Here is a 12302-nt window from a genome sequence, read left to right as displayed (position 1 = left end):
AAAAATAATCTTCTACTTACCGTTGCATCTTGCAATCGCGAATTTATGTTACGCGAAAATAATCTTCGCAAAAAAAAAGACAGCTCTTGAACCGCTATGAAACAGCTATCAAACAGCTATCAAACAGCTTTGAAACAGCTAAAAATAGCTATCAAACAGCTTTGGAACAGCTAAAAACAGCTATCTGTATAACAGCGATCTGTATAACAGCGATCTGTATAACTGCTATTGAACCGCTATCAAACTTCTTTTAAACAACTAAGAACAGCTTTTAAACAGCTATCAAACAACTAAAACAGTTATCTGTATAACAGCAATCTGTATAACTGCTATTGAACCGCTATCAAACTTCTTTTATAAACAACTAAAAACAGCTCTTGAACAGCTAAAACATCTATATTATACTACAAAGTATGTGGGAAGAGGAAATAAAACGTTTATATATACATATATAGTTTATTTTAAAAAAATCATAATTTTTTCTGGTGTCGCAACCACCAGTTAAATATTATTAATACATTTTGTAATGCGCAATTTTTAACATGTTTTCCGCATCTTACAGTATTAGTAACATCTAGATTATTTAAAGATTCGATATCTTCGTAATCTGCATCCAAAGTCTCAATTTTTAGATGTTTCTCGCTTTATTCTCAAGCAGATCCACCAGCCATTCTCGTTTCTGGCATCCCTTGACGTACACAACAGTCGACGTCTCGTCGCCCTCTCCAAATACGGCCGATGTAATTAGATGTTTCGCCATGCTGTAGGACACGTTTCTGTCCTCCCATCATAGTCTATGGTGATTCACAATCAACCAGGAAGCGCATGATCTGTCGGATTTCGCGAGGAGACTCCATGGCATGGGAAATGTAAAAATGTAATGTGCCAAAACGGTCCCGTTTCTCATAACCGCCACCTCCTTTACGACAAATTTCATCCCGACGGTGAATCCCTGCAGATTGACAAACGTCGGTACGATCATAACGAAACGACGGAGCAATCTGTATCTTATCGCAGTACATCAGTATCTCTTATATTGTAATATCTGCGAATATTGCAATATCTGCTGATATTGCAATTTACATGAATTTGCGCACTACGTTCGACAACGGACAGTATTCAATTACACGATCATGCAAGATAAGACAATAGGCGGTAGTATTTGCAGGTACATTTTCTTTACAATCAAATTCTATTCGCACATTCACGGTGGCGCTCTTGACAGATTTGTTTTGTCGCGAGCAATCAATGACAACAAAAGGTCCTTCGATCAGGAATGTATACAAGCTGCAAAACGTATTGAAGGAATCGTATCCGTAATAAGTTTTACGAAAACGCGCATACATATCGAAAAGAACGGCGTATCGATTTTTAGTAAAATCCAGATTCATGTCGTCGTACGGATAAAATTCGGAGTTTAGATAAAGTTTCACGTTGGTCAAATTACAGGCATCGAATACGCTAACATTATGAGACATGATATTCTTGCGGCCGGTCTGCAACGCAAAGATAACGTACCGCGACTTTTCCAGCTGAGTCGCCGTTTTGACGGCCCACGAATGCTTGGTCGTGCTCTGCAACATGGGATACTCGTACAGATCGCACGAACGGAAACTGACACTAAGATATCGCCCGCTTTCCAAGGCCCGTAGCATATAGCTTATTGACCTTGTTTAACGTAATGTGAGGCATTCGCCACTGTATTTTAAACAATTTGATTTTCGCAGGATTTCCTACAATGCAATTGTTATCGCTACGCGCACGTATCAAAATTAATTCGTGACGAACATTAACAACGACGCGTTGGTAATCCTCGCAAAAGCCCAGCAACAACTTGAGCGGTACACAAAAGTTAAAGTATCCTTTCGGTATGCTCGATGTAACGTCGCAGCCAGCATTCCGCATGAGTTGAGAATCATTATACGATAGCGATACGTAGTTCTTGATGGTACTGGTTATTCCAACGTTTCTGTTGCGATCAATCTCCACACCGTTGAGCTCGTATCGAATCTCATCAAACATGAACGCCACGCAATTATTCGCAAGCGTTGTCACAGACTCGTCATTCCTTCTCTTTATTACCAATCGTCTTTCAACGTAGAGAAAGCTTTCACATGGCAACGTGTATAAATCCTGCTGTTGTATGGGTATTCTTATCTCATCGTTATGTCCAAACGTTGTGTTAGCGTACGGATTGTACGAGTGTGTCTCAATCTTGACGACGCTGTCGTCAAAGATCGGTTCACCTACAATGTTTAAGATATTAGCCATTTTGTACGACAAAACCCAATAATTTCAAAAATTTAATGTTTGACGCAGTGAGTTTCTTCTTTGGCAATCGGATTGTCTTTTTGTTTCTCGTCTGTCGCACCTGCTCAGCTTCGTTCAGTACGAGCATCTCACGTTATCGCTGTCGTCTTCGTACATGCAATCTAACGGTGATTTCTTCTCCGCGAAAATCAATCAATCGACCGTCCTGATCCACGACGCGAAGCGTCAAATCCGAAATGCTCCGTACGATGATCGGAAGGTAAATAATCTGTGCCGGCGTTTCCGATATCTAATATCCTGGTGGCACGCTCGATGAAAACTCGTGTATCGTGTGCACGTACTTGACGTTGCTGTACGCACCCGCTGTCACGTTACACTCTATGCGAATGATGTTTACGTTGATGATATTTAGCGGAACATCCGATTCGTGCCATTGTCGCGACTCTAGCACGCGATTTGCAGAAAATCCCAGCAGCAATCCAATGTTGTTCGGTTTTGTGAAATTTATCCGATAAGCGCACTTGATCTCGCTCTTCATCGTATTGCTATTAGCATGAATAATAATCAATGGGTGCAGTTCATCTTCGTTTATCGAGACATTATTGGATGGGTCCCATAAAAGAGCGCGTTTCAGATATGTCTATATCATGCAGTTTGTACGATCCTTCGGGAACGGTAATCTCCTTGTCGTCGTCGTCATAGTAGAATTTATTGTTCGACAAATTTACATTCGGTATCGTGTGATAGGTTTCAAAATCTGTTAGACCGAGCTCGTAATCGCCATCGCTCAAATCCACGGCGGGAAAGTAGCTTACCGCGAGGATGCTGCTTTTGCCGGTGAGCGTAAATGTCAGTGACATGTTTGAATGAATACTGAGATTAAACAGCGTAACGCCGGTCTTTAAATTGATTGTCAACCGACTGTAGAAAACGCAGACACAGTTGTCCGCAATTGCTCTGATTGTATCGCTGATAAGGCGTGCAATTGTACTCTATTACATTGTTTTCTAGATACTGCGCCAATTCTCTCGGTGGTCGAAGATTACCAAAACTGTCGAAATATATGGCACGATCTCCCCTCTTCGCATATGCCACCCAGTGAGTACCCGGTCCTTCAGTATTATCCAAATTCACGATACCGCTCTCGTTTCGACGTATACCGCCGATCGATAACGAATCGCGCATGAAAACACCTCTAAAATATGGAATGTGCATACTTCTTGCCAATTGTTGCAGTTGTACATTGATAGTTACACCCTTGGGAATTTTTAGTGTCCCTTCGACGTTTTTTTTCTCGAGACTCCCCGTTCGCGTTTGTACGGAGCGAGATAAAGTCCGTGACCTTTCATGGCGCGATTGTGACGTTGTATCTCTTCCAGCTGACTTCGCGCGACTTTGTTGTCATTCACGGCCTTTGCGACTCCCGCCGCTCCGCCGACCAACAAGCCGAGAACACCTAATAACGGCAGGATCGGTAGGATACCGCCGCGTTTTGCTACCGGAAGTATTCGCTTGGTTTTCTTCTTTTTCTTTGTTTTCAAACCCATACCGAGTTTCGTTTTAGCCTTCATGGCCGCCCAGACGGCTGGCTCTATAAATAGGCCAGCTTTCTCGATATTATTATTCATTTGTTGTGGAGGGGAGGTAAAATGCGGTTCGTACGACAATCGCGGACGATCAAAGTGACAAACTTTGACAATAAGATGCCATTAACAAAAGAGGTACGCAAACATGGAGGCATGCTGCCGATTTCTATAAAAAGGTATCATCTGCGGTCCGTCGAATTGCGGCAAGACAAACGTCTTGATAAAAACTTGCTGGAAAGTCCGCACGATGTACGTTTCGAGAACGTGTATGTGTACTCGAAATCGTAGCAACAACCGAAATATCGATATTTGGAGAATATACTAACACCGATAGAAGAGATTGGCTACTTTACGTTCTCGAATAACAGTAACGTCGTTCCGCCGAGCGAGGCGCTCCCGAATTCTATTTTTATCTTTGATGACGTGGCGTGCGACAAGCAGGATACAATAAGAGAATACTTTGCAGTAGGCCGGCACGCGGACATTGACTCTTTCTATTTTTTTCAGACGTATGCGAAGATACCGAAGCATCTTATACGCGACAACGCAAATTTATTGATTCTGTCTAAACAAGATGGTACCAATCTGAAACACATATACAACGATCATGTAAACACATATATGTCTTACGATGATTTCAGTAAATTGTGTCATACGTGTTGGCAACAAAAGTACGGATTCGTGGTGATAGACAAGTACAGCGCGATTTCGAATGGTCGATACAGAAAAAGATTTAACGACTTTGCGATACCAAAACGTGGCTATTTGTTGTCGACGCGTCGATTGAACAACATTAGCGCAACATGGACAGCAGCGAGGAAATTAGAGAGCGCGAGAGGATCGTGAAAGATATTGCGAAAACGAGCAATTCGATTTGCAAAAAAATATCACGCCTTGAAAACAGGTAAAATGGAGGAAGATATCGCGTTGGAGAGACACTTTAAGTCCGTCATCGAACCTCTAAAGCAGATTGCCGAAAACACCGTTGCTGGAAAAGAATCTGACGTGTCAAAGATTGAAAATGAAACGGCGTGGGAAGACGAAGAGCCAAAGCTCAAACGACAACGACCAAACGCCTCGTTTAACGACTCTGTAATGGCTTCAACTCCGGTTACGTTGAAACGATCGATAAATGTGCCATCTAATTTGAGCGAAATAACAAAAACTTTACAACCGCGTAAACCGAAACGACCGAAAGGTTCATTGAATGAACCACCGATAACCTCTGCGCCTTCCGTACAACCCACAGTGCTCGCAAACGAAGATGTTTTTAAAACCACGAATGACCCACTCGTGACGTCCGTTCGACAGCAGTTGCAAACATCTGAGGGTCAAGAAACGTTGCGAGATCAATTGGGTCCATTGAGCCAAAAGTACATTGGAGCAGTTCTAAGCGGCGATAAAAAAAGCGGTATGGACATCGCGTACGGTGTTAAATTCACCAACGATGGAATGATGCTCGGTAATAAACGTTTTGACGTGAACCATGCGGACAACATAATTATCGACGGCATACGATATAATGGCACACGCGGTCTTTTCGAATTAATCTTTAAGAAATATCCCGATGACGATATCTACAGGGAGGACGATATGCAAAACGTACAAGAGCATTCTGTTGATGACGAGTGTTCATAAACGCAATTATGATGCTCACGCTCAAATAAAGGGCAACGGGGGATACAAGTACACACATATAATCGGACCGCTGATTTCAGATAAAAAAGCTGAAAAAGGTATACCACGTGCCATGACATTAAACGACAACAAGATCGACTATGTTCATTGGGACGATCCCAACGAGCTTGTAGATTATCTTCGATTGCTGGAAGCTTCGCGCCTAGCGGGTCACACCGGTCATGATAACGAAATCCTGTAGATTATCGAGAAACTTTGCGAGGCTGGATTTATTATAAATTAAGTGGCGCGACAGCGAGTCATTCAATCAACATCGAAATGCCGATCAACAAGTTTGGTATATTGCTCGGAAGAGGTGGTGCGGAACCGTACTGTCAATGGAGAGAATTAATCAGAAATTACGTGCGCGATAACGCTTTTTGCATGGTCGCCACCGACTTTGACGCGAAATCGCGCAAGATTCGACGGATAGCGCCGCCCGTAGATGATGGCGATGTAGCCAACAAATGCTACGTGCAGCAGAGCGTGCAAATTTTGAAAGATCGACAAGATGAAATCGAGAGAAAGATGGCTGTATTCCAGAATAATATGCAAATTACCATAAACGAACTTCAAAAGATGATTCAAGATGTAATTGCGAATCATCGCGAATAGATAAGAATGTACATCTGATATCTGCGTCAGTTGCGCGTCATCGTCATGGCTGGTAAGAAGCAATCAGCTGAGAAACGGCGGCTGGTGGAAGAATTACACGCTCCTGCGAGAAGAATTTTTTCTCGAAGACGCGTCATAGTACGCGGATACGATGACCTGTGGCAGGTGGATGTGGTCGAGATGCAACCATACACGCGATTTAACAGAGGCTACCACTACATACTCACCGTTATCGACGTGCTGAGCAAGCACGCATGGGCCGTACCGCTCAAGACCAAGAGCGGACCCGAAATTACCACGGCGATTGCAAAAATAATTCGAGACGGTGGAAGATGTCTGAAAAATCTGCAGACTGATAAGGGGAAAGTATTTTACAACACAAACGTGCAGAAACTCTTGAAAAAACATAATATCAATCACTATTCGACATATTCCGTAATGAAGGCATCGGTCGTCGAACGATTCAATCGCACGCTCAAGAACGACATGTGGAAAATGTTTACGCGCAATGGAAATTACAAATGGATCGACTCGCTGCTAGGTCTCGTATCGGATTACAACGCGCGAAAGCATCGAACTATCGGCATGCGACCCATCGATGTTACCCCCGCGATCGCCGACAAGCTCCAAACAACGATGTACAGCCACGTAAAGATCGCTGCTCCCGCGCGATTCAAAGTGGGTGATTCGGTACGCGTGAGTAAATTCAAGACAATCTTCGAAAAAGGATACACGCCAAATTGGACCACGGAAGTGTTTAGAATCGTCTAAGTGCAGAAAACTAATCCTGTGACGTATCTGTTGGAAGATTCCTGCAAAAAACCCGTCGCCGGCGGCTTCTACGAATACGAGTTACATCGCGTTGCTAATCCTGACGTGTATCTCGTTGAAAAAGTTTTGCGCAAAAAAGGGGATGAGGTTTATGTAAAGTGGTTAGGATTTAATGATTCACACAATTCATGGATACACAAGAATAATGTATTGTAAAAATTTATTACAGTATAAAAAAAATATATATATATATGTAGGTCCAGAGGTATGTTCCGGGACTGTTTACGTTTTTTGAAATGTACAGTCCTGGAATATAACGCATATATATGTAATCAGATTCAAAAAACTGTCCCGAAAAATGCCGTAGGACATCAATTTTTTCCAGGACAGTCCTGGAAACTGCCAAATGTCCCGGAATATACCGATATCAAAAATAAAAGTCCCGGAACATACTTCCAGACCTACATATATATATATATATATATATATACACGTTTTATATACTACTTTATATACACATTATATATGTATTAATTATATTTGCATTTATTAGTTACTTATATGTATACAATGCAGTGATTATATTTGATAAATATATTACAGAAAAATTTATTTTTGTTATGGTTAACCAATATACATTTGAAGCAGTCATTTATTTACTTACTTGCCCTTCCAAAAATGCGAACAACTTTTACGATTTCCCAATTTTCATCATCTGGTTCCTTGCATTCAGCAATATTTTTATGAAGTCTTTTTATGTTCTCGTGCGTTGGCCAAAAGCATTCCGATGTTCCTCTTAACCAATTGCTAGGCACTAACTGCAGTCCATCCTCAAATTCGACGATGGAAAATCGACTCATCGCTTCTTACTTATTGTACTCTACAATATAAAAAGTATAGTGAAGTATCTATCTTGGGGTCTGCCTATATAAAGTCACAACACACCACGCATACAAATATACTTTAAATGCAACTATTTTTATATAAAAATACACGTATTTAAAATAATCAAATATTAATAAAATAATAATAATATTAATATAATACTAGTCTTGACACTGTGAACGTAAGAATACAAATATATAGCAATTATATATCTGTGTCTAAATATACATGTAAAAGGCAAGACACAGTATATTACAGGTTCAACCTAACTTCGATATATATATGGAGGGATAAAAGCCATAGCGGTGTAAGTCAAAATTTGTAAAATATTGACTCGTGTACGTAGATGCAATCTATATACAATATATAATTGCATCTATGCACACGAGTCAATATTTTTAAAACTTTGATTTACACTACTATGGCTTTTATCCCTACATATATATACTTATCATCAAAAAGAAAAATACATATTTATTCACACACACAAATATCTTATAATATATAATAAGTTATTTATTTTATATTATTGAAAAATCTCTTAATATCCTATTTTAAAAATCGCATTATTGGTCATTTCTAAGTATGTATCACTGGGAAAACAACAAACTGATTTTGATTATACGGCATTTTCCACATTTTATTTCGAATATTTTCACATGGCCAAAGGCATACAGCAGTGTCTTCGCGCATAACTTGCACACCCAATTGTTCTGATGCACAAGGATAAACAGGATCAAAATACAAATTTTTTACTACTTTATGCTTTCTATCGATTATAAATTTAGTATTATCGTCACGTTTAACTAAATTCAAAACTGACACTACAGTCCCATTTTCAAATAAAATACAATTATTACTAGCGCTATTGGAATAGATCGTATATGTTTTAGTGCGTAATATTTTATACTGACAAGAAAAATTATAACCATCAATTAGAGGTCCGTTTGAGTGGGCTTTTTCAAAATAAATTTCATTATTGTTTTTCCGTTTCTTAATAGGAATATTACAGTTTTTAAGTTCAGAATATCTTCTTGACAATTGTAGAAGAGGTTTCTCATTTTTTCGAAGCATTTTCTTTATGTTTAACATGTAATTTTCAAATCTAAAAGCATTAAACTCATCGATGGGTCCATCCATACTTCCGCATATCTGAACAAATATGTAACAAATTATGCAAATTATGAGACATAAATTTAGCTCCGTAAATTTTTTTAAAACATTTTAAAAAATACTCCATTAACATTTGAGCCCATATAATATTATTATTATCTTTTGAAAGAACAGGACTAGCAAGGATTGTTACGGCAATATGTAATGTTATAAAATTGATATACATATCTTTTCTTAATATGCCTTTTAACACAACTGGACCAGTGTACAGAAGAAATTGGCGAAATTCCGTTGCTTTCCATAATTTTACGTCTTTTAGCGATCGTGGGCGTCGAACAAAATCATTTGGCACACTATTTTGTAAATTTAATAAAGCCCCTGAAATCTGATTTATCAACTGTTGACTTAATTGTACAGTACGCGGACCTTTAACCCAAAGCAATATCAATTTTTTCACTACTCTTAAAAATATCAAGTGCATAGAATCAAGTAGTACACCAGAAATTAATCTGAAATTGGGAATCTGCTTTAAAATTGTTTCACCAGTTTGGAAATCATTGTATTTATTATTAGCAAAATCTTCATTAGTCCTTAAAGCATCAACAATTTTTGTCGCTGAAAAACATAACCGTCCATCTAAGTACTCGCCTGTAATAGTTATGATTTTTTATTGATAAAATAAAAGCCATGAAAATTAATTTTTACTTTAATTCCATTATAATAAAGTCCAGTATTGCTTAAAGAAATTGCTTCGTCAACAAAATGTCGTAAAAAATCATTGTTATACTGAGGTTTTGTTTGACCGTAGTATGCTCCAACAATAAAGACTGATTTTAGAACGGTGTCTGAACATAAAATTGGCCATAAAGCAGAATTGCTTGATTTTGAAATTGGCAAACCGTCAATGTTTATAAATATATCCAGACTAACAGTCATTCAGTCATTCAGCCTAAAACCTTAATATATTCATCTAACATTTTTTTTAATGCATTTTGTAAGCCGAAATGACAATATTGTCCCGAACCCATTTCAACGACTTCAGTATGCCTTGGCGTTTTAAGCAATGTTCGAGGATCTTTCGGAAATAAATATTGCGTATATTTTCGTAATATAAACAAAAGTGCCGCGAGAGCAACGTGGCAAATGTTGAACATAATTGCACAAGAAGTTATGTCCTTAATAAATTGATCACTTTCTTCATTATCAATTTCATTGTCAGATTCAAAATCTCTCATACGCTGTACTACTGGTTCCTCAGTTAATTCACTTAAACTTGGATCAATATCACTACTGTCGCTACTATCATTATTATCTTTTTCTTTTTTCTTATTCAATTCAATATCATCAACTGTGTTCCTTCTAATTAAGTCGTTTACAAGTTCATCGTTTCTATTGGCAAATTCATTTTCTATTGGCTCTACATTTTCAATATTATCAAGCTGTAATTCATCGTCTTCAATATTATCAAGTTGTAATTCATCGTCAATTTCAGAATGTTCATTGTTAGTAAAATTTAATAAATCTGAAGCAGTATTATGAGCAATTATTCTTCGGAAATGCCGTTTAGAAATGGAAGAATAATTTTTACGTTTTCTATCCATTTTTTACTATTATTATATAAAATAATGTACTATCAAAAACGGAGATATCTAAGTACGTGTACCAGGACTTCCGTTTCCGGTTGGTTAGGTGTGAGTTGGCGATTTGTGCGAGCGAAAAGCGAAGTGCGAGTGTGAGAGATAGAGCGAGTGAGAGAGCGTGGAGAGTGAGAGGTGAGCTCGGTGAGGGAAAGGGAAGGTAGGAGAGTGGAGGCAGCGCGGAGGATAAGGGAGGAGAGTCCGTGGAGGCGAAGGAGAATTGGGAAGGTTGAGGTTAGAGAGACGAGCGTAGAAGGGGAAGGATAGAGAGCGCGAGAGTGAAAGGCTAGGGAATTCTGGGGACTTCGGGATAACGCCGGGAAGTAGTACGGCCGTAGAGTAGAGGATAGATGGCGCATTTTGCGGATAGGTTGGGGAAAGAGAGACGCGGAAGTACGGGGAATATAGATGAGCTTTCCAAGAGAAAAGGAAGTATAGAGGAGATGTTCAAGAGGAAGAGGGATAAAATAGAAAAGGAAGAGGGCGCGGGGGGGGAAGAGGACGAAGACTTCTCGAAGAGAAGCAACAAAACGGTGAGAACGCCACCAAGGGTGGCAGGGGGGGAGGATATGGATGTGAAGGGGTTGCTGAGAGGAATAAGGGAGGAGATGAGGGAGGGGTTAAGAGGAGTGAGAGAGGAGATTAGAGAGGTGGCGAAGGAGCAAAAGGAGGCAATGATGGAAGAAGTAAAGAAGATAAAAAGCGAATTGAAAGAGAGAGAGGAGATGTGGAGAAGGGAGAAAGGAGAGCTCCAGAAAAGAATAGAGGACATGGAACGAAAGCTGGAGGGGATGCAGATGGAGGTAAAGGGAGGAGGTCTTGGGGGAAGAAGAGGTAGAGAGGAAAGCGGAGGAGGGCCGAGGGAGGAGGGGAGGGGAGAGACTGATTGGAAGGAGAGGGTGGAAAGGCTGGAAAGGAGGTACGAAGTAAAGGAGAGGGGAGAAAGGAGAAGAAACATTCTGATAAAAGGAGGTGAAGGAAGATGCGGGAGGAATAAAGGGGGGAGTGGCGGAGGTGATGAAAAAGTTAGGCGTGGAGGTGAAGATAGAGGAGATTAGAAAAATAGAGGCGGGGAGAAGAGAGAAGGGGGTATGGCAGTGGTGAAGTGGGAAGTGAAGAAGAGAAGGCGAAAATAATGAGAAATAAGTGGAAACTGAGAGGCGAAAATACGTGGATAGACGAAGACTTGACATGGGAGGAAAGAAGGATAAAATGGAAGATAAACCAAGTGGCATGGAAGGCAAGAGGAGAGGGTAAAAAGGTACGGATAGGGATGGGAAGAGTATGGATAGAGGGGGAATGGTGGGTGTGGGATGAGGTTAGAGGTGTGCTTAGGAATGGCAGAGAGAGGTGCTGGGAGGAAGGGCAAGGGAAAGGAAAAGAAAATGAAAGAGAGGGAAGACCAAAGGCAGGGGGAATAGAGGAGGGAGAGGGAACGGGTAGGGGGGAAGAAAGAGGAGCAGAAATGGAGAAGGATAAGAGAGAGGAGCTGGGTGGAAGAGTGGGAGAAGAAGAGGGGGAGGAGGGAGAGAGGAGAAGAGAGAGAGGGGGGGGGAAGTAGTATTTATAAGGTGGCCTTTTGGAATGTGGCGGGGCTAACAAATAAAGATAAAGAGTTTTGGAAAAGGCTGGAGGATTGGGACGTAATGGTGTTATGCGAAACGTGGGTGGACGGTAAGGGGTGGGAAAGGATAAAGGAAAAAATGCCAAGAGGCTACGTATGGGAAGTGCAGAGAGCAGGGAGGAA

At 40.3% G+C, this 12302-nt stretch overlaps 1 protein-coding gene and 1 pseudogene across 1 annotated transcript in view; both read right to left on the bottom strand.

Annotated features, from left to right (window-relative positions):
* The window catches only part of LOC143899394 (intraflagellar transport protein 80 homolog), a 279705-nt gene that overhangs the window by 148153 nt on the left and 119250 nt on the right, over positions 1 to 12302 (bottom strand). The window lies entirely within an intron of this gene.
* LOC143899385 (uncharacterized) lies at positions 8710 to 10341 on the bottom strand (annotated as a pseudogene).

The sequence above is a fragment of the Temnothorax americanus genome, unplaced genomic scaffold (assembly GCF_048541705.1).
Source record: "Temnothorax americanus isolate GAGA-0224 unplaced genomic scaffold, ASM4854170v1 Scaffold27, whole genome shotgun sequence".
Classification (NCBI taxonomy): Eukaryota; Metazoa; Arthropoda; class Insecta; order Hymenoptera; family Formicidae; genus Temnothorax; species Temnothorax americanus.
Note: the sequence above shows the minus strand (reverse complement) of the source record. Positions and strands in the feature narration are given on the sequence as shown.